Genomic DNA, 22,901 nt, shown 5'->3' with positions numbered 1-22,901 from the left:
TTTAACCCGTTTTAATGCATGCTGAACGAAATCAAGCAAACAATAAAAAGGTGAGTGCACTCTGGTACAATGCTGGTTGTGTGATGCTCATTCCTCAGGTTGGAAACCCACCTGGTGGCAGCCATCAACCTCGTCTCTGCCAAGTCACAGAGCCAAGAAAAATTCAGTGTGTGAATAGTCCTGTGGGCAAACATCATGACCTCAAAGTTGCGTCATTCAATGCAGATGCCGTAGAAGACCCTAAGACTCACAAACAAATCCACAGGTGCTTACAGCCCTGTAACTTAGAGGTTATGTGACCCTGAGACTGGGACGGCAGCACCTGAGGTACTGAGGAGGGGATGCCATCCCCGAGGTATCACAGGGAGGTACTTGAGTATCTCAGTGCAACATTGAACAAGGAATTTCTGACAAAGTGGAGCTCAGAGCTTAAAAACATTTCCTGATTACTTAAAATTTATCTTTGATATGCACAAATAGGAGAGCTTTCTTTGAAGGTGTATCTGAAGCACGCTTGAATGCCTGTGTGAACCTTGTCCTACATGTGTAGATCTATTCTTTAGGACTGTGTGTTGATTTAAATCTTGGCCTGGATTTTCAGTGCTCCAGAACCAAGCTTCTCCCTTTGTCCAAGATGTAGTACAACAGTTTCAGGTTACACAAATTCATATCTGCTTACAAGCATACTAAAACCAAAGTCATCCCATAAATCAAGGTTAAACTAAGACAGAAATCTGTCTGGCAGGTGAAAGACTGCTGCTTTATTTACTAAGCCTTATAATCTTTTAACTTGCACTTCACTGCCAAAGAAGATTATGGAAGCCATATCCAAGTGTTACAAGTCTATATTTGTCTTCTATAATGAAGTTGAAAACAACTGCCAAGTGTGAAAAATTACCAAGTGGGTTGATGGACCAGGAATAGAGCTGCATTTTGGAAGATGTGTGAATCTGTGCATTTATCATTATCAACACATACCTTTTCCCAGCTCTCTCCTATCATGCTATGTCTGAGCTGTCTGAACTGAATTAAAGTCAGAGAGTGCTGCCCAAATGGTTTAAATGCAGATTTGGATTTTCAGAGTTTGATGATAGGACACTTTGAACAATCTATTTTTATTCATTCATTAATAATTACGTTGGTTGGATAGACGCATGGGCCTCTGTGGACTCTTCAGTAGTTCCTTGACTGGGCTCAGGAGGCTGCCTGGGCACACTTTGCCTGTGGTCAGTGATCAAAACTTATGAGAGAAGAGCTGGAAAAGAGTGGAGGTCTAGCCCACAGTCTACATGCAATCTACTACCTTTTGGTAGAAACAAAATGACAGTAGAAGTCCTTGAAAACCCCCAAAATCCATTTCTGTGACTGGATTATTGGCATGGGCTCAGTATTTTAGAGTGGAGTGTGGCAGGCTGAGGTAATAGAGGAGGTAAATTGCTGGCAGAGCGAGTTGACTCAGCACTACCTCTAAAACAGCCAGGCAGCCCAGACTGATGCACTTTCTGAGAAAAATCAGTGGTTTTTGTTATTATTTTTAAGAGTGTAAGCGTGGTGGACCTCCTGCTACTATTTGTAACCATGAGGAGGAATAATTGACCCTCTTCTGCAAGGTGAGAAGGATGCAATTGCATGTGCCTACACATGTGCTCTCACAAAAATATTCTGTGGACTAGAAAGGAAACTTAGGGTTAGATTGGGAAAAGATTATAGCAAATATTACTGGTAGCTGGGTAATATCTGATGTTAGCCCTTGAAAAAGATATTTTCCTCTTTTGCTGTATTTTCATTGTAAATGCACAAGTAAAAAAAATACCTGAAATACTTACTGAAATTAAAAAATGGAAAATTGCTTAGGATTACTGTTAGACTTCAAAACTTGGTCTGCCTGTTCATGTGGGCCTGAAGAACTGTGATCATCTCACAAGAAATCCATCCTGTTAAATCAAATCCAAACACCCTAAATATTCAGATATCACTTTGCAATCAGGTTTCAGAAGGAATTTATAATTCTGTGTAAAATGCTCTAAAATAGTGACAAATAATTTAGAGCACACCAAAGCAAACTGCGGGCTGTACCATGTTAATAAGGGAAAGGTGGGTAACTTGGAAAAACGTGTCACATCAATCCTTGTTCCCTATGACTGCAATAGAATCAAATACATCAGAAGTTTATAACAATGCACCTTCCATCTTGATGCCTCTAGAATATTAGTTTTAACAGCAGGAAGCCCTGAACAAACATCTGCTTCATGCACAAAAAAAGGGACACTGTTCAGATGCCTCTTAACACATTGATTGAAAACTTATTTCCTCTTTTACTTGCAAGTATCAGACAAGGCAATATTTCCCACTTCAGCCAAGAGTGGCAGAAATTTAATTCCCTCATCCCATGGCGCGGCTCTGCACCCGGCCCTGAGGGAAGTCGAACCCGTGTGGGAAGGGAAGGGCGGGAGCTGGAGCCGGGCTGCCGGGCAGCGCCATCTAGGGGCGAGCACCGGGACGGCGTCTGCTGCCTCAGTCCGCCTCCAGCGCCCAGACCTCCTCCAGCTGCTCCGGGATAAAATACACCATGCCTCGTGTCCCCGATCGGGCTTTCCAGCTCTGTAGGACGGCCTAAAAAGGCACTAAAACACCACTGAGCCCTTACAGCCTCAGAGCCTCACCTCCATGAAGTCCTATAAAGATTTCTGTAATACTTTAGTGGCATTATTAATGATGCTGTTGTTTGTTACTTGTAATTGCTTTTATTCTTTTAAAGCCTGTGTCTGTAATAAAATTGTGCTTTGATTAAGCCATCTGACAGATCAAAAACGCCCAAGGGAATTTTGGTTGAAGTTTGTGTTATTGGCCATACAGGTAGAAAACCAATAAAATAAGAGATCTAGCAGGAGCATTCAGGATGGCAAATGTAACAGGCAGTCAACAGAGATACTCATAGTGTCTGTTTATGTACCTGAATTCCTCAAAAATTAGGTCAGTATTTGGGATAGGATCCTGGAACCCAACACCCAGATGAGATCAATTGGGAGATTGCAGCCCTTTAAGTTGTTCCTTTGCCACTCCTGGAAAGGATGGTTTTCTGCAAGACCCAGATCCAAGCACCTGCACAGACATGATGTGGAGTAAGATGGTAAAATATTAATTTTTCATGACATGAAACTTCTTTAGGAAGATGGGTGAATGCTGTGGTGTGTGCTGGGAGAAGGAGAGTTATTGCAATAATCAGGACTTTATGCAGATACCTATTCTGTTTCTTAATTTGCAACATAAATAACACAAAGCTGCAAAGATGCTGACATGTTTAATGCAAAAAGCAACTTTTGTTAGGGTCTAGTGCTGCACAACTATACAAGCCACAGCTGAAATAACAGTTCTTTCACTTGAGAAAATGTGTCAAGATGCAGAAAAGATCAGTGCCCTAGGGAGTCTTTGATCTTGACATGAAAGAGAGGTTAGAGAAGAGAAATGTTGTAAACTCCCACTTGCAACAATGAATTAATGTAAGAAGAGATTGAGTAACCCAAGATTATTTAGGAAAGCCTATGTCAGAGTCAGGAAACAAACAGAAATAAGAAAGAAGAACAAAATACAGAGTTGGAGGGTTGAAGAGTTCAGACCAGAAACTAGGGGCATATTTTTAAGGAAGGCAATTTAAGCACTGCAACAGCTGTCTGAGGTAGGTAGGTCTTGGATTCACAATCACATTCAGAGGCATCATACTTGGATAGGAAGCCTTTCCCAGATGCTGTGACTGCTCAGGAAGCTGCTCCAGGGGCAAACATCCCTCAGAGGTTTGCAGAGGCACGTGGGTGTCCGCCCTCTGCTGCTCTGGGTCTCTGCCCTGTGCTGGACAGGAGTTTGTGCCAGTTTATCATCATTGCCACATATGACCTTAGCCTTGAGGAATCAGAAATCCATCCTCTGTCCTAACAATTCCAGATGACTCTTCCCAAAATATTAAACATGCTGAAAATCAGCCAGCTACTGAGCAGCCTAGTGATGGATTCGGTACTTACTGCTAAAAATCTTGAGCAGTTCTTGTAGCAGACAGAAGCAACCACAGGTATCCCTTCTTTTCACTACTTGGAGCTGATGATACCTCACACCCCAGAACCATTTCTGGCCTCATGTGGATGTGAGGATCACCTAGGATTCCACAGGTTAAAAGCAGACTGACAACTTTTGCAAATCCCTGCTCTGTACTGCTATGAAGAGCTACAGAGGATGCAGAGGAGTTTGGAATGGAAAAGCTGATATTCTGAAATAAAGCAGTGAGCTGTACTAGGGCTAGCCTGTGCAGGCTTGGCACAGGTCATGGTGTCCAGACTCTGCTGCTCCAGCTGTGGGAAGCACAGCTGCTCCTACTGCACCTCACTGTCACAGACATGTTTTATGAAAAATCATTTCTTTAGGATTTTTTCTCCTGAGAAGCTGAGAGGCCTCAGAAACAAAATGTAAACAATATTATCTGCTGCTGTGGAATGCAACAGATGCATCTGTGATTGGTCTCATGTGGTTGTTTCTAATTAATGGCCAATCACAACCCAGCTGTCCGGACTGTCTCAGTCAGTCACAAGCCTTTGTTATCATTCTTTTTCTATTCTTAGCTAGCCTGCTGATGAAATCCTTTCTTCTATTCTTTTAGTATAATTTTACTATAATATATAACATTAAATAATAATTCAAGCCTTCTGAAACATGAAGTCAGCATTCTCATCTCTTCCCTCATCCTGGGGTCCCTGTGAACACCATCACACCTCACCACCTTTTCTCCCTCCAAATCCTTGCTGCTGGAAGGAAACACTGCCTTGGCATTAGTGTGTGGAAATCTGGGCCTGTGATACAGAAGCTCACTGATATTATCACAGCTGTCCCTGCCTGCATTAAAGTACATTATTCTAAGCCACTAGGTCCTCTCCTGTTCCCCAGCCTGAACTCCTGCATCACTTACCAGGAGAGGAAATCCCACCACGTGTAAGTAATATTTGTAACTTCTGCTTGTGTGTTTTGGAGGTTCTTCACAGTATGAAAGTGTATTGAATGATTCATTATAGATGGTAACTGCAATTCTATACTTTTCAAATTACAGTAGATGCTGACCAGTGTAGTATACATTTATAGCTAGCATGCTGTTTCTTGCTGTTTCTACTTAACTGCTGACTTAGGTAATAAAAGGTGTGAGGAAAAAATCATTGAAAAACATAAGGTGGCTGTTTGAATTCAGAGAAGACAGTTTGTGGACTTAGGCTACTGAAAGAAGTTGATTTTGGAATTATTTTTCTGTTTGGTTTCAGACTAAAAATCTTTCCCCAGAGGAATCAAAAGAAGGAACTAGAATTTGCAGCCCCTCATCTGGGTTAAAGGAGATCATGCTGGGTTACATGACTATTGTGTCTTTTGAAGCTTCTGTTGAATTGCAGCAACCTGAATATCCTTAACCTTAGGTTAACACAGTCCTCACTTCCAGGAGAACACCTACACTTCTGAAGTGCATGTGAAGAGACTCTCCCTCCTGTGCTAGGAGTAACACAAATTCAACAAGGAATGATAGCAAAAAAGAAATACAAAGGAAGGAAAACTTCTGTTTCAGTCAAAGATTCTGGTGGTATTACTCCTGGCTACATTGCAAGTCCACTTGATGGGTTTACTGAAGGAGCCAGGCTTCTTTAATGGGGGAAAGAGATAAAACAAGGAACAGGAAAAAAGAAAAAGAGAACATTTTAAGTATGCTGCTACAAGGGACCTATCTCCAGGGATATATGGATATGTGGTCTCAGAAATGAGGCAGTGCCGAGCCTGCTGCAGCTCATCATTTGAACGAAGAAAATTTGTCAGGACTGTAATGAGGATAATGACCTCAATGTACAGAGCAGGCTGTGATTATAGTCTGTTGGGACCTTTTTATTTTGGAAGAAATAAAGAGGAAGGGCAGTAAGTGTTTCACCTGATGATGTATCGTTATCAACGGGTGTTGATTAATAGATGTCTGTGAGTTTACACAAATCTTAGATCAGTATCTTTCAAGAATATACTTCAAATAGTTCTTAGTGATTAAATTTAAATCAGATGTTTTGTTAGCTTATTTTTTAGTTTTTAGCATTTTGACTTATAGCATGCAGAAAAGTTAACATTATCAGCAGCAAGGTGTGTAGGAGCAATGTGCATTTAGGATTGGAGAATCTGTTGTGGTGTAAAGGAAAAATGAAATTGAATAGTTCTTAATGGGCTTGACAGCTCACTTGGTAAGAGATTTGGTTTTAATACAGACTTAAATGCTCTGAAGCTTTGACATAGCTTAGAAAGCTCATCCCTCTCACCAGAGTGTTAGTCTTCTCAGTTTAGGTCAGTCTCTCCCAGGGATTGTGAAGGAGGAAATCACAGCTGGATAATTGAAGTATTAAAGGCCTTAGCACAATAGCAAAAATGGGATTAGAGCGAACATTGACAACTTCAGAAGCCACCTGGGACTAGTGAAAAGGAGACCTAAATTTTTATATCCTGCATTTAGAGCTATGCGTAACCTGGATGACTCAGGAAGGTCTCATCCTGTCTTATTTTCCCCCAGCCACACCTTGGCATCATGTAGAAGCAAGCCTGGACATGTACTGAACTCTCCAAATCACCCTTCCTAATCCCCATGGGCTGGAAATTCAGAGCAAACAGAGCAGGGAGGGAAATGTGTGGCCCCAGAGGCAGGAGGAGCAGGAAATTCACTGCACAGGCACCACTGCCCTTCACATCCTCCTGCCAGCACAGCTGGCTCCTGCATCTTCACATATTCCTCTACAATATCTTCATTCCCAGCCTGATCAGTGAGACTTTGGTGTCATTATAAGCTACACAATGACATTCTGGCACATCAGGGCCAGGGGACAGCCTCCCTGCCCCAGCAACTGAGACAGGTTTGTCAGGGTTGCAGGATCTGAGGAGCACAGAACTGCATCTGCTGCTGCAGCCCTGCTCCCAAAAAGGACCCAGGTATTTCAGCCAGGCACTTCACTGAGCAATCTGCATTCATATGTGCATACACCTCTGAGAAAAACATTTCTTATATTACAAAGGTGTGCTTGGAAATAGCACAAATCCATGTGCAAACTGTACATGTACATTCTGTACAAACTGAAGTCCTGTCACCACATGGGAAAACTAGAACTTGTTTCGAGAAAGACAGATGACCCTGACATTCAGAATCCATCGTTAAAGGAACAAAATATCTCACCAAACAGTAGGCTAGCACCATGCCCAGCACCCTGACCTCTTGTTTCAGGACTGTGCACTTGTGGGGAATGCCTCCACTGCAAGCCAGTACAGAATAAAGAATTTCCAGAGTTCATTACATAAATAAAAACATATCAGCTGATATATGCATTGATTGTCTCTTTTTGCACACATGTGACATTTGTTGAAAGGATTTGATTGTGGTGGAATTGCACAGAGATTTTTCCTATTTCAAACCTTGTGCCCCAATGTTACAACCTTGTGTGTATAATGAATACCTTGTGAAGAAGAGTAGAACATTAATTCATTCCTGTCTCATGAAAAGAAGATCTCAAAGACACTTCATTAAGTTACAGGAAGGACACATTTAAAATGTATAGGGAATATATTGAGAAAAAATTATCAGTAATAATCATATTATGTATAAACTTCATAGAATTATATGTATCTACTATAGAATGAATAACATATGCTACAAAACATATATGTACATATGCTTATCTCTAAATTACACGAAAGCCTGGCATAAGTCAGACAAGATGTGACCTAAAGATTCAGATTTCCTCACATATACCTACTTAGATGTTTTAAATACTGAAAAATAAACTCCACTGTAGTGGCTGCTGTAAGATGCAAAAAGCTTGTCTCTTTGGATCTCTTTGGCTGAGGAATATTCAATCTTGCATATTCTGCTGATATGCAAAAGTACTGCTAAAATGTTAAATTCAACAAAAAGGACATGCCTTGGATATTGCAAAAAGAGATGTAAAAAAGAAGAACTCACTCAAAGTATTCTCATGATTATTTATAGATTAGTGTCTCTGGTAATGAAGTTCTCTGAACTGCTTTCTGCCATGGTATCATCCTGGTTCTTGTGAACAACGAGCAGAGCAAAGGTGCTTGTGCAGCCTACATTGCTTTAGTGCTTTGGAAGCAATGAAACACTGTCCTAACAGAATTCTGCTTTAAGCTGTGTAACATCCACAGAGCAAGAGACAAATATGATTCTATTTAGTTATCAAAAGCATACAGTATTTATACATTGTGCACAGGTCATGGGCTAGAAAGTCTCAATGCAAGCATGAGTACATTATGGTAGAACATGTCCAGCAGCCATATACCCTCTAGATCTTACATTTGAATAACAGGTTTAAAAAGCAAGGCCATATTTTTGCTGTGAAACAATCTAATACTATGCTTAATACTTGCTAAGGGTCCGTATCCCATAATAGCGCACACATCTCAGCATTAAATTCACAATGAGTTATTGAATGAACAATGGGACAACTTTTAGAAATATACTTAACCCGAAATTTAGCCTTTCAGTGATGGAGAACAAAGAGTTGTCATCATAGATAGCTAGAAAAATAAAGACTTTGTTTCTAGACTTCATTTATATTTTATTTTTCATCACTGAATCTCACTGTGTGTTATTCTTCTGAACCAAAGACCTGTTTACAATCAAAGACCTATTCCCCAGATAAATATCTGCAGACAGAAAGCAAGTAATTAATTTATCCCGAAAAAAACATTTTAAGTCTCTCCATCTCTCTCTCAGGCATGGATGCCACATGGGAAATAATTTTCCAACCCTTTTTTAAACACTTTTTATTTTCACTATGATCTGAACAATGTAGGGTTGACACAATTGGCCACCACATCAGTATTGGTCCTGTCAGTAGCATTGCACAAAAGTGAAGCCATCCCCAGAGTTTTCTAAGAGATCAGCCTGATGGTAAATTCAAGCCTTTCTTAGCTCAAGACTCATGTGAGGAGCTCACGTTTAAGTGGTGTCCACCAACACTGTAGTCAGGCAGAGCTAAAGCTGGACAGGAGGGAATGGAAACAGGGCTAAGGGCAAGTTGGCATTATTGCTAGTAAAATACCATCAAGATTGGATTGTGCCACTTGGGTTCAAGTTTTCCATCATCTACCACTGCTCAGAAGAACACCTGCACCCCCAAGCTACTGTATAGTCTGGTATGACAGGCTGATCTTTTATTCCCACTCTCTGTGGAACAATGCTGCGGGCTTTTTTCCCTAAAGTAAAGATTCTAAATTTATGCAAATAAGATCTTCTCTAACTAGGCTATGAGGGACTCTACAAGACCACCCTGACTTGTTACTGCTCTATCTTGTAATCTACCTTTTCACCTACTAATATCAGAGGTACTTTTTGACTCCTTGATTGTGTGTGATAGGAAAAGAGAAGAAAATAGGGTTTGGATTGTGGTTTTTGTGTTGTCAGGGTCTGAACAAATAAAGTGCAAAGGCTTCTTTACCATCTCAGTCCCTTGAGCAGAGCTGAGGCGACAATCTTTCATTTATGTCTGGGATTTGCAGAAGACAAAAATAGCCATACCTCAAAATTTCCTCCTTTTCCTTTCCTAATCATATTCATCTCTGCTCAGCAGACCTTAGAGATGTTCAGTGAATACTGACACTGACTTTGCAACATCTAAATTAACATTTGTCTGATATCCTGTTAATCTGCAACAATAATCAGCTGGAGTCTTTTGAGCTAGTAAGAGTTGAAAGGAGATTAGCACAGGACAGACAACCCTTTTAATTGATTAAAATGATAAGCAGAGAAAGAGTGAGCTGCTTCCAAAACCCTACAGCTCAGTGGCCAGAGGAGTGTGCACAGTGTATTTTCTAAATCCCTCAGTTGCTAAGCAGCTTTGACTAAGATCCCCTGTGCACTTTGGGAGTATGAAAGGGCACAGGTCTTGAATTTGCAGATCAAGAAGTGTAATGATGTCTACAGCAGTTTTGTGTTCTCCTACAGGGAGAGCACCAGACAAAGCATATGTAACAGATTAAAAGATCAGACAGCTGCTGTAGGTTTGCATGTCAGAAAATCAGCTTTTGTTGTTCAGGTATTAGGGGGGAAAAAAGAGATGATTTATGTGCACATCTGTGTTTAAAATAGACATGCACTAGGGCAACCTGTTAAAATTATGTGCCTGGGAAAGTACATTCTCAGTAGCATCAGTGAAACTTATCCCTTTAGATTTACAATTATATCTTTCAAAACTGGATTGTAAACTTTAGATACACAAATGATAAACAGTTCCATCCTGGTTTTGAAGCACTTTTATTTATTTTCTGCTGAGCAAGTAAACGCAGAGCAAACGTAAAGCTGGTGCAGTGCAGACACTCCCGAGAAAGTGGTTCATGTATACCTTTCACATAAAGTTGTAGGAAGGGGAAATTTAATTAGAGAGCACCCTGGTGGTGAATTATTGAAAGGAAAAACTTAAGTCTGATGATATGTGTACAACTTTGACAGCAGTCATCAAAGTTATTTCTCACACAATAAAAAGGAACATATTATTTTGGACTGCTACTGTCCTGCATCTCACTGATGGTTGCCATACCGTGTGTGTCTCCAGGGGATGTTGGCAATGTGCAACAGGTGTACACTTTTTATTTTTATGGTGAAGAGGGGAGAACAAAACCCTAGACTGACAGACTGACAAATTTCATGCTATTTTGTTTGTGCTGTGTGTGGTTGCTCCAGAAATACAGACTGCTGTCCTGCTGGTTCAGTTCCCACTGGGTGGGTTTTTCCCCATGGAATTTAGAAACAAGTTCAGTGGAGAGAATTACTTGTGAGAAGTGCTGCAGAAACACACATCTTCAAAAGAAACTGCAATTCAAAAATTACACAATGGGTAATTTTTACACAAAAGATACACACAGGGAAGTATTCGGGAATAGCGAGAGCATTTGACAGAAAAAAGGGGCAAAAATCTTTGCTCTTGTCAAGAGTTATGTTTTCTTTGAAATAATCTACTCAAAGAAGAGGTTACAGCAGGGATGAGAAGGAGGAAAATTAAGTTGATATGACCTGTTAATAGGTACCTTGAGAGAAGGACCTAACAAGACCACACTCTGCCCTTTTTTGTAAGTTTATTGCTGATGTGAGAGGATCAGTAAATGGAGTTGCAGAGCCACAACAGTGTTCTTCTGCTGAAGAAAGCTTTGGTCAAAGCATCAGGCTAGGACTGTGGTCATGGGGAGCAGCTGTGAGCAGCCTGGGATTGCCTCTGCCAGTGTAGCTGGAGAGAAAAAGATGCTGAACTAAGAGACTGAGAGCTATGGAGAAAGAACTTTGGGTACAAGCTAAACAGGAGAGTGAAGCCAGGGCCATGAGAATTTCTTACTGGTAGAAGTGAGAAACACATAAGGTGTGTGGTGATGTGTGTAAGGATCCTACAATAAAATAAGATAGAGAGGGAAAAGAAAATCAAAGGTCTCTTGTAGCATTGTTAGCTAGGACAAAACATCATGGCATCATGAAAGACATGTCGGAGATATATGTGATCAACTGATGTACATCAAAACACTGGATCTACGCATTATGTCAATGGACAGAGCAGATAAATTTGCATAAGATCATAAAATATGACCTGGTAAACCAGGAAAAACCAAAACATGGAAACCTGTGGGGATATTTCTCTCTAAAGCCATAGTGAAGGAGCCCCAACCAGACAGTGAAATTGTAAGGACACCTTCAGGCTTGTTCCCCTAGGAACTTTGTTGTAGACTCCATATACCTTTAAGCAGAAATGTTCACACTGTGGAGCACACCTAAATCCTGTGCACAGCAGCTCTTTTATGGGTTTCTGAGTCAGTTCTTAACCCATTTCATGCACCTTTGACTTGCTTTCAGTGTAATAAGTTTGCCAGTCACCTGGACTGCTATTGTCATTATTCTCTGCCTCTGCTGATCTTCTTAACCATCATGCATAATCTGGATCTTAGTCTGTGTAGACTGCTGTGTCAGTGAATGATGTGCTGTCTACTGACACAGTGAATGAACACCTTTGCTCTTCATGAATGAGCACAGACTTGCTTTCATCCATATGCACTGAACACTAATCCATTCATATTGCAATTTACATGTGGCACAGAATTACCTTTAGTCTATGCCATCAGATTTTGGACTAATGCTGAAAATAAAGGCGTTTCCTCACAAGTTCTTCTCAAAAGAAGGGGCCATGGTGTTGATTGTAGTCTTAAGCAAAGCATGTGTTTCCCCTGCTAGTCAGTTGGCATTTATCAAAGCATTATTCATCCTTCAGATTATTTAGCAATTGTTTTATCCAATTGTTTTTTAATATATTTTCAGGTATTCATTGGATTCTATATCAAATGGGTAATTAAAATCTACCTACTTCTTCTCCTATCTTTACATAGGCTACTAATTTTGTAACAGCCTTAGACCACCAGCTGTTTAATATCTGATTATGAGATTTAATGTTTCTAATATCATCCATTACACATTCTGATAATTTTCCCTTAATATTTATTCCACTAATGACATCTAGACTTCCTTTTATCAATATGTTTTGACCAAGCCTTTAATGCTTGACAATTTATCAAACTGCTGTCTTTAAATATCAGCATCCAGGTTGCAATCAATTTTACCTTCTTATTTACCTGTAAGCCTCTATGATGCTTACAATGTCTCAGTGTATTATTTGCAAAAGCCTTTCTGACGTCTCCCAACCTATTGGCTAGAATTATGTCAATTTATCTTTAACTTTTAATGTTCCTATAAATCTTTTCTCAGTGTATATACAGTTAGAAAAGTGTCCCTTACCTTTCATTGATACATTTCATAGTCAGGTTTCTTAATATTGGACATTGGCCCAACTCTTTAATTATCCCCAAGAGATCCCCTATACTTATTTGTGATAAGTATATGATGACTTGCTGTCTGAGTCATCCTCATGTTTGAGCAGAAAATGCAAAAAGTTCTTGGCACGTCTTGAGAAAATGCTGCTCAAACTAGGTAACTAGCACAGTGAGTGGGCCTTGCTCAATTATTTACTTTCAGTCTTAGGATGACAACATGATTAATAATAAAATTTCAGTTCTCATCCTGCTAATTGGACTGGGATGCTCATGGATGACCTTTTTGTCAGTCTTCTACCTCCTATGGCATGTCTGTTAAAAGACCACATCTGACCAGTGTTTCTTATTACTGCAGCTGCTTAATTAGGGGTCATGTCTTCACAATATACTACACAGACAGAATTAGCTTCTCAGAACTTCATTTAGTAAGGGAAACCAGGGTGTGGATTTCACTAGGATCACAATTTAATCTCCTTGACAGTTGTCCATAAATGTCTATACCTGGACTGGAAATACTGTTATATTTTTATTGTCTGCTTCCAGGTATGATTCTTAATCTTCAGTGAGACCAGTGGTTTTCATTTTGAAATTTTCCCTTTTTTAATGAATTTCTAAATATTAAAGTGATCATTTATTTTGCTTTCCCCCAAACCAGAAGTCTTGTGTATTCTTTTGAATTAAGCATCACTCTGTTTAGCATAAGATTTAGCTGTACATGAAAAATTCATTAAGTTCCCTCATTTTTGCATCAGATTGCAAAGTTTTCTTGTATATCCTGACCAGGGCTATCAAGCATCATGCACATCCCTATGGGCTCCTTTTGAGAGGCTGGGACAGATACTGAGCAGTCAAATACATTGGAAGAAGAGCATAAAAAACAATGCAACATGATGGAAACAAATATTAACACCTCTTAAAATATGTAATTTCATTTCATATGGCTCACCTTGTGGTGGAAACTACTGATTAAGACAATTGGATTTCAGAAAAAACAGCGTCAGGTAATGATGCAAAATGTTTCATATACTGCTACTGCCATTGAATCCAGTGATTATCTAGTACAACATCTGCAGGAAAAATCCAGGAGGAAGAGATCTTTGGACTCTATCATCTTGAATAAATATTTCCTCATTAGGTAATACAACCACACTTTGTTTCTCAGACTTTCCTAGCTGTGCAGTGGTTCAGCTCCAGGATGTTACAGAAGGTTCCTCTTCTTGCAGTGACTGTGGTCATGTACACACTTTGGGTTCAAATGCCTCAAGCAGGGAAAGCAAAAACTTGGTTTCTTCTGGCTAAGTATTCTAGCCATTTGAAGCCTGGTACAAGATATATTGAGCATTATCTGATTAATTTTTAAATAACCATACCAGAAAATTTTAAGTATGCTTAAATAAATTTTACTGGGCTGAATATAATCATCTCTCTGAATAACCTTTGACTTTCACTGAAGAAGAAAATTTCATAGATCTTCAAGCTTTCAAGGGGTTTCTAAAACATGTGGGAAGTACTTTAGGCACCACGGACTGAGATGAGTCTGGATCACTTTAGAGATGCCTAGAGACTTCCAGGGCTCTTGTGAGTCACGTTCTTCTGTGAAAGAGAAAACTTGCTTTCTCCCTAGCTTTCAGAGTTTCTTAAATTGTGCCAAATTTAGGCAAAGTGTAGGTGTAAGTAAGTCCTTGTCCAGAGGAGTTAATATAGCAAAATCTCATCTCCTCACTCACTCAGTGGATCTGACACAATTAAGGAATTCATAGTGACAGCCCCCTAAACTGAGGATGTCAGTGACCTGGAAAGGTTGAGGTTCTTGCATTGTTAGTCAACACCCCACTCAGAAAGCACTTGCATTCTGTAATTTCCAGCTCAGCTTTCTGTGCAAGTGTGAGCAAGCAGTGCATCAGGGCAAGGAATACTTTTGTTAGACTCTAGAGTCTTATTTTTAAGAACTACCATTGCTTTCATTTAAAGTTTAAGAACTATCATTGCTTTAATTTAAATTATTCTGATGACAAGCAATATTATGATCAAAAATCCAGAGAACATATTAAAGAAAAGCCCTGTAGGCATTTATAGATGCAGTGAAGGTTTTCCTGTTATGTGCACTCTCTCCTATTCTGAGAAACACTAGAACTGTTCCACAAAGGAAAACTCCAAGGAGGAAATCTTTTTCATCCCACAACTATTTTGAGCATTATCTGGGAAAAGGAAGGCTTGGTGGGCATCCACTCCTGCTTCAGGGGAGCATGCCCAGCTCTCCTGGCAGTGATATCAGGGTTAGCCCCAAGCATCCCCTTGTTCCCACTCTTAGAAAGATGCTGTCTCTCCCTCCAAATAAGCACAAAAGCTCAGAGCTCCCTTGTAGCTTCAGGGATGTGGCAGTAGGGTGAATTAGGGGCAATCAGCTCAGCAGCCTCTGCTCAGCCTTCCTGCTCATGTATTTCACATCTTCCAAAACAAAGAATGGATCTTCATTTTATGCTAGGGTAGTATTTTCAGGGTAAAATATCTGTTACTTAATGGTCATTACTTACCAGACACCATATTCTTGTTGAAAAGTTTTAAATAGTTCCCAACTGTAAAGTAAGGGAGCACATGCTTTGTGGTTATCAAACTTGTTTTTGAATGAGAGAATCCCTTTTGATTTATCTTTGTTAAGAAGCTCATTACCTCCTTTTAAGTGTTCTGACCCACTGACACATTGTTTGCCATGTAACTCTCAACAGATAAGTTAGAACATCCCATTGTCTGAAGATGTCATAGATTATTTAGATTTTGCAAAGCAATTAGTTTTCTGAAAAAAAGCTCTCAATTTTTAAATTTTTATTCCATTTTTACTTTTCAAATCCAAATTAGGTCTCACTTTCCATTAGCTCAAACATTTTATAAATGCTTTTAAAAGATGTTTCTCATTGATGCTGTCCCACAACACTAATTTCCACTTTTTCCAAAATATTTTTTCAAACTTTACTGAAAGAAAAGAAAAAAAAATATCTCTCCTATTTCTCCACAGCAGATGTGCTGACATTTTAGCTAAAGGACTTTTTCAGTATGTTACATATGAGGCAGTATCAGGAGGCATGTGCACATGCTGGCATCTGACATTTCTGCACAGTTTAACAGACTATATATAGTAATCTAAAATAGAAACATTTTACCTGGCAGAGCCTTAAAGAGAGTCTCCAAATAGCCCAGTGAGCCAAGGGCTCCCAGCCCAGTGGGTGCCTCTGTGGGTTCTTAAACAACAGTGGGACATCAGTCAGAGGGAGGGAACAGTGTCAGGATGACAATAGCTTTAAACTTCATCTGATGAAGTTGTAAGGCAATTATTATATTGGCTATTTACTGAAACCCTGTGCCTACAGCTGGACAATAAAAAGACCTGTTAATCTACAGAAAAGAATCATTTCCCAAATCAGGTACTTCTTGCAACAATGTGAAGAGGAGGCCCAGGTCACTTCTCTCATGTCAGTCAGTCAAGCTCCTTGGCACTCTCATGCTCAAGCTTTTGGAATGCTTAGGGAGAACCTTCATGGGTGTGAAATGCATCATGGGGACACACAAAAAACATCTGATGATCAAGGAATTGCATGATGGGGGTTGGCATTACAGACCTGAGAGTTTTCATAGTAAATGACTTCCTATTGATACCCAGAAAGCTGGAGACACTGGTGATCACCCAGTCCAGAAAAGAATAGCTCCTCCTTCATTTTCCAAGAGAAATCAAATGGTAATATTTTTCATTCAGTGCCATTTTGCCTTTTATTTATCTTCAGATAAATGTTTGCTTCCAACAATTTATGCCCTCTCTCCCAGTGCGGTTTTATAGTGTATCTGAATTGGTCTCACATATGGTATTGCAGAGGGTTTTGATAGCCACAGATGGTGCATCTGCAAACATTTGAAATCAGCTTCACTATCCAAACCTCCAACACTTGTCTGTGTCCCAAATGGAGCTGGTAAATGCCTGATGTAGTTATTCACTCATAATAAACGCTAAAGGGTGGTGAGTTGTTGGCAATTAAAAAAATTAAAGAAAACTTAATTCCTGATTCTTTAGCTCCAGCAAAAATATCAGGAAGAGAATCTTTTCACAGCAGGTAAATTGAAGAAGTTTCAATTTGCCTTTCTGTGCTTCATAATAGTTTCCTTTGCTTTATTTTTGTCAGAACTCTGTAGCTATATGGCATTATTTCTACTTTCCAAAGTAGAAATAATGTCATTGTATTTTGCTGTCACTAGAATAACACAGGGTAAGAATTTGTACAGGTATTGGCTAAAAATTCCTAAATCCATTCAAAAGGAAAATTAAAATCAGGATTATTAGACAAACAAAACTGACTCACTTATTAGTGCACTTAATTTAGAAATTTCAAATTACTTTTCCCATTAGAAAAACATAGATAACTTTGATTTTCTGTGTGAAAAAGGAGTACCAGCACCCAGCAGGACTCAGCCTGGCAGGGCTGAGGGGGAGAGCAGGGAAACACAGAGACAGAGCCAGCCCTGCTCTAATGCAGGGTCAGCCCAAGGGGGTGTTCCAGCTCCTGTCCATGGCCCAGGTCACATCTACACGGGGACACAGGCTGGCCTGTGCTTCAAATGCCATTCTGCACCTGCCTCTAAGTAAAGCTCTAAGTAAAGGTAGGAACAGGGAGAAACACTACCCTCTGCACTCCTTTTTGAGATAAAATCTGCTATTAGTTCCATAAGCTCATCAGAAATCCTTGACCCAGCTCTAAAGTTGTTGGGCTGACTCCATTATGAAAAATAGATGGCAAAGGAAAGGAAAGCAAAAAAAATTATCCTCATTTTTCAAATGATGAATGAAAGTCCTGCAAATACATGACTTATCCAAAATGATATAGAAAAATCTGTGCCAGAACTATGCAGCACTTCAGGTGAAGCGTGTCAAGGCCAGACTGGGTCCTCACACTGATTTATCCCCAGTCTAAAGGCACTGAGGATCCAATGAGCTGTGGGAAGCTCTGGAGGATGAACATATGGAAGAATAAAACCAGGTGGAAATAGTAAATGGAAAGATGTTCCCTCAATTAGGGTTGTCTGAAATAAGCCCAGAGCTGGGAAAGGAGAACTAGACAGAAAATAAAGCTGAGTCTAGGAAAAATGGAACAAAAGAGTCTTAGAAGTCAAGAACATGCTCTGCTATAAGAGGAAATTGAAGCAGGATATAAAGATTACATGGTCAGAGGAATTGGTGAGGAAACACTGTCATTTTGGCAGCTGCAGCTTTACTGAACAGCAAAGGTAGAAAACAGAAGAAAGACAAGATTATTTCCCAGGGAGGAATGAAGAGGGTGCAATGGTATCTTGACAGATGTGGGTGCATTCTGTGGGGAAAGAGTGAGTCAGATTTTTTTAAGGGCCTGGGTGCAAGACGAGGAAATATCTCCTAGACCCAGGACTTTGGCAAAACAGGGAACCAGGAGTGGTCTATTCCTCAGCAAGTCAGTGCAGCCCATACTGCCCTGCTTTTGGGGAGCCTGCTTGACCTGTGGGGTGCTGCAACAACCCCATATCCCCTTTCCTTGGGGTCACCTGCTTCCTCCAGGAGTGTGTGCTGGGAGCTGCGGCGGAGAGCGGTGGCCAGAGAGCCGAGAGGCGAGCAGCAGGCCTCGGGCAGGTGGGAGTGCAGAACAAACCCACAGCAGCTCAGGTCTCTCACAGGCAGGGCCTTCCTTCCCAGCCATCCATTACAAGCAGGTTTAATCCCCAAACTTGACAGCTTTTCTGCAATTTCCTTAGGAGTGACTGCGGCTGCTGAGGGCTGACACCTCCATGTGCTGACCACTCTTGCCAGACCTTAAATGGCTGTGAAAGGTACACGGCTCTGAGTATGGCTTCCCATGCAATCAAAACCAGCTTATTTTTCCAAGCAGGAGAATGAGCATAGAGAATGAGTTTCTTTCTCATTGTACAGACTTTCAGTCTTACGTAGTGCAGCTTGAAACCATTACTGCTCCAGTGAGGAAAATATGCAGTCAGTTGAACATTAACTGTTTTGGACACCATTACTACAAAAATAAATAATCAACCAACTTCATCTCTGAATAGAAAACTCTGCAGTGGGAAGACTGAGTGAATAACAGTCATGATTGCTGAGGAAGAGATGGAAATAACAGTTTACAGTTCACAGGATCTTAATGGATAATCAATGTGGTAAATTAGGATGTGGCTGAAATTACAGATACAGTAATTAAAATTAGCCATGAATAATAGAACACAGCTCCTTTAGAATAGAATAGAAAGTGCTGCTAGACAGAAACAGCATAATACTCTGCAAATGTACAGAAAATTTAGCTTTTAAGAGAAGGCAAGAGATATGTTCAGTATCTCCACTGACACTTTTCACACACTTATAATAGGTAACTGTAAACTATTGTTGGAAAGGAATTTAATTTAATTGCATCTCCTCCTTATGAAAAGTACATTCTGAAGCACATTTGAAGTCAGTGCTAAGGTGTCTCTAAATTACCATTCAGACAGAGTCTATTCACTTCAGCTGGCCACAGTTTGACTGTACTCTCTTCTTTGGTCTACTGCTCTATTTTAAATTGCTATGCTAGGAACAGAATAGCCATAAGCTCTGTTGTTCAGCCCAGAGGTTTTTCCAAGCAATGCTGGAGCTGCTTTTTACTCAACAGGAGGAAATTACAAACCCAGAGAAAGGAGAGGATTTATCTGTTCCTTCTGTTTCCCTGCAAAACTCCTGCTGCAAGTCACTTCTGACAATGCAATGGAGAATGTAAGGCATTAGTTTGTTCTGCCAGAATGATTCCCATATTTACAAAATATTCAAGTATAATGTGATGGTGCTGAGTGACTACACAGCTGTAAAACTGGCCAAGAAGCCCATGTGTCATTAGATTTCTACTAAATAAACAGGTTCAGCTTCATCAGGCTCTATGAACTGTGTGATTTCAAGGTATGTGGCCAGTGTCACTGTAACAGTTTTCTGCCACATCTGAAGTAGTTTCTCTGTGTTACCAGTACTGACCATACAAGCTTTAAAGGGTAACATTTTTCTGCTAGAATTCCAAGCATATACTTTGATATTTTCCCCTTTTGATTTTGTAATTTCCAGTTTCTTTGTGGTTTTTAATGTTTTTTAGCAAATGGGAATCTCAACTGAAGATTTTTCCTGGATGTAAGTATGTGCTTTAGGAGAAGGTCATACAAAAAAAACCAGTATAAGTCAGTTACTTGTTATGAAGATAATAGCAAGAAGATAGGAGCATACAGTTGTAATGCATTAGAAAACAGAAAAATAAAGGCCATTACTTTGCAGAAGGCCTTTTAACATTCTGCAGTGTGCCCCATTCCAGCTGACACATGGCTCTCCTTGTGGGCCTGGGACACATCCAGCCCTCCCTGAGGGTACCTGTGCAGACTCACAAGTGCAGGAGCACGATGTGGGCACTTGCTAAACCTTCTCATCAATCCAAAGACACACAGAAAAATCCCATATTTAATCTTACAAACTACTTGATGACAAAAAAGAGGCTTAAACACATAGGTGTATCTATAATTTTTACATCCTGATCACTCTGCCTCCCAAACTGAATCCTCATAACTCCTCCTCACAAACCAAATCAGAGGGCAGCCAGGCTGTTTTATCTCTCCAAATTTTCTTCAGCCCAAGTTTAGGTAACACTCACAAAGATTTACCGGGGGTAAATCCACTAAACCCCAGGGAAGATTCAGTGCTGAAGGATAAGATGGAAAATTTAAGGTTTGATATACAAGCATGATTATGTCTGTGATATGCCTTTTTCTCTTTTTTTCTCTCTTGTACTACATGTACTCTGGCAAATCTTTGGATTCTGGAGCAGTTTGCTAATTATCTGTTGTGTTATAAACAATCTTGTTTTGTTTTGTTGTGCTTTTTTTAATATAATTGAGCTGTTTCTAATGATTCACAATTAATTACAACACTTCTAAATTTTCAATTTTAAGTCATTTAAATTATTGCCTAGGCTTTTCCCATAGGCAGAGGCATGCTAGTAGTACAGTCCTGGTGAATCAGATTTAATAGGCATTTTGAAACACGCACAGCTGTAATTATGCCCAGAGAATTCCTGCCAACTTTTTAATAGTTTATTTTTATTGTAAATGCATCTTTTAAATACCTCTGTTCCTCCTGGGATGAAAATTACTGTTTTAAAGTATTTCATGACAAGTTCTTACTTTGTATGCTACCTAGTAATTTATTTCTTATTACATAAAAATCATGTTATATTTCAAGAAAATATAGAACTAATACAAGGTAGCATGCTGGAAATAGAGGTATTTGTGTTTGCTGTAATGCATAAGGTAGTTATTTTTTTATGTTACTCGTGGTATTTTAAAGTGCTATGCAAACATTAAGTGAATCATAAAACCTAAGAACTCATTATTGCTCTGTCCTTATTTTATAAACAGGGAAAAGAGCAAACAGAAGTGCCGTGCCCATTGCAATAGGGAAACAAAATTAGAACTTCTGTTCCTATCTCTCAGATGAATCCTGAAAATGCTTTTTGAGAAATAACCTATTTGTGTGAAAATTGCCTTTGATTTTACTTCTGTAATAAGATTTGGACTTTTTCTTCCTTCATGAAGAAAAAGAGAAGCAAGAGAAGATGCTTACTATTTATTCATCATGTTGATAAATGTTGTGTGTCCAAACTTTGCACCATTTCTCCATTGCAGCTTGGAATCCAAATGAATGCTAAGCAGTGCCAGTCACCACATGGTAGCTATACCTGTATTTTCCATCAGACCACATTATGCATATTAGACTGGCTCTGAAACCTTCAATTTGTCCATCTGAAGTCCAGCTGCCAACAGGAGCACTGTCTGGAGTGCTTATGTCCCTGTATAGATGGCACTAAGAGGAAAGCAATAGACACTATAAGAAATAAATTAAAAAGGTAACTTTTTTCTACTTCCTAAACAAGAACTAAGGAAAAAAAATTAAAAATTGATGGAAAAAATGTGAACATGTACATCTGGATCATAAAATATAATCTTTCCGTAAAAATGCTACTTTGATGCTTTGAATGAGGCACAAAGTAAATACCTTTGAATTTGGTTGAATTTAATTTCATTTGGGTCTCTTTTTCATACATAAACATGATCCACTGACGCTTCATTCTGAAAATCATTCATTTGGTTAAATTTATCTTTAGCAGTGTGCTAGGCTGAGGCTCCAGTCATACCTTTCTCTTATTTGGTATGAGCCCACTGTGGCAGCACTGATTATTCCTACCGCTATTTTCATTTTAGATATTTCTCTGTTTACCTGTATCTTCCGTTTTCAGACTGTGCTGATTATGATTCCCCCAATCTCTGAAACAGTATTACAGTAATATTGGGAAAAAACCATTTCCCCATTAAAGCTGTTCCACAGCTCAATTTGTGTCACTTAGCAATTATTATTACCAGCATTCATATCTTAAATACTTACATACTTACTTATATTGCACTTAAACATGTGTGGAGCCAGATCAGGTATTACGACCTCCTTATCTTTGTCTTTAGTTTGACCTAGGTGTGATTCCCAGACTCTACTTTAAGCAAGCAGATACCTGGAGCATTACAGAGGACACAAAGACGATAAATGTCAAGTAAAAAACGTAAAGTAGATGTGAATGCAGGCCAAGTAGGATGTGATTTAGTGTGCTAAATTTTAGAAGCACACCTCTACTGTAAAAAAATAAAATTGAAGTTATTGTAGAATAATCTGTATTGTGTGACATGTTAATACTATTAATGGCTGGGGTTTTTTTAATTCTTGGTGCTGTGTATTCCCGTTGGATTTCTTCAGAAGTGTAAAATATATTTATTTGGTCAGAAGGACTCCTGCTAATTGTTCAATGGTTCTTGCTGTGCTGGAGAGATTTTGAATTTATACTGTTTCTCTAAATGAAAGGCACTTCTGATTCATTTAACATTGTTTGGACAGCTGTGAAGAGAAATAAAATGGCACAATATTGTTTTCCTGTGCTGCTTTTGAAGAGACATAATTACTTCAAATA

This window comes from Melospiza georgiana, chromosome 1 (genome assembly GCF_028018845.1).
Source record: "Melospiza georgiana isolate bMelGeo1 chromosome 1, bMelGeo1.pri, whole genome shotgun sequence".
Lineage (NCBI taxonomy): Eukaryota > Metazoa > Chordata > Aves > Passeriformes > Passerellidae > Melospiza > Melospiza georgiana.
Note: the sequence above shows the minus strand (reverse complement) of the source record.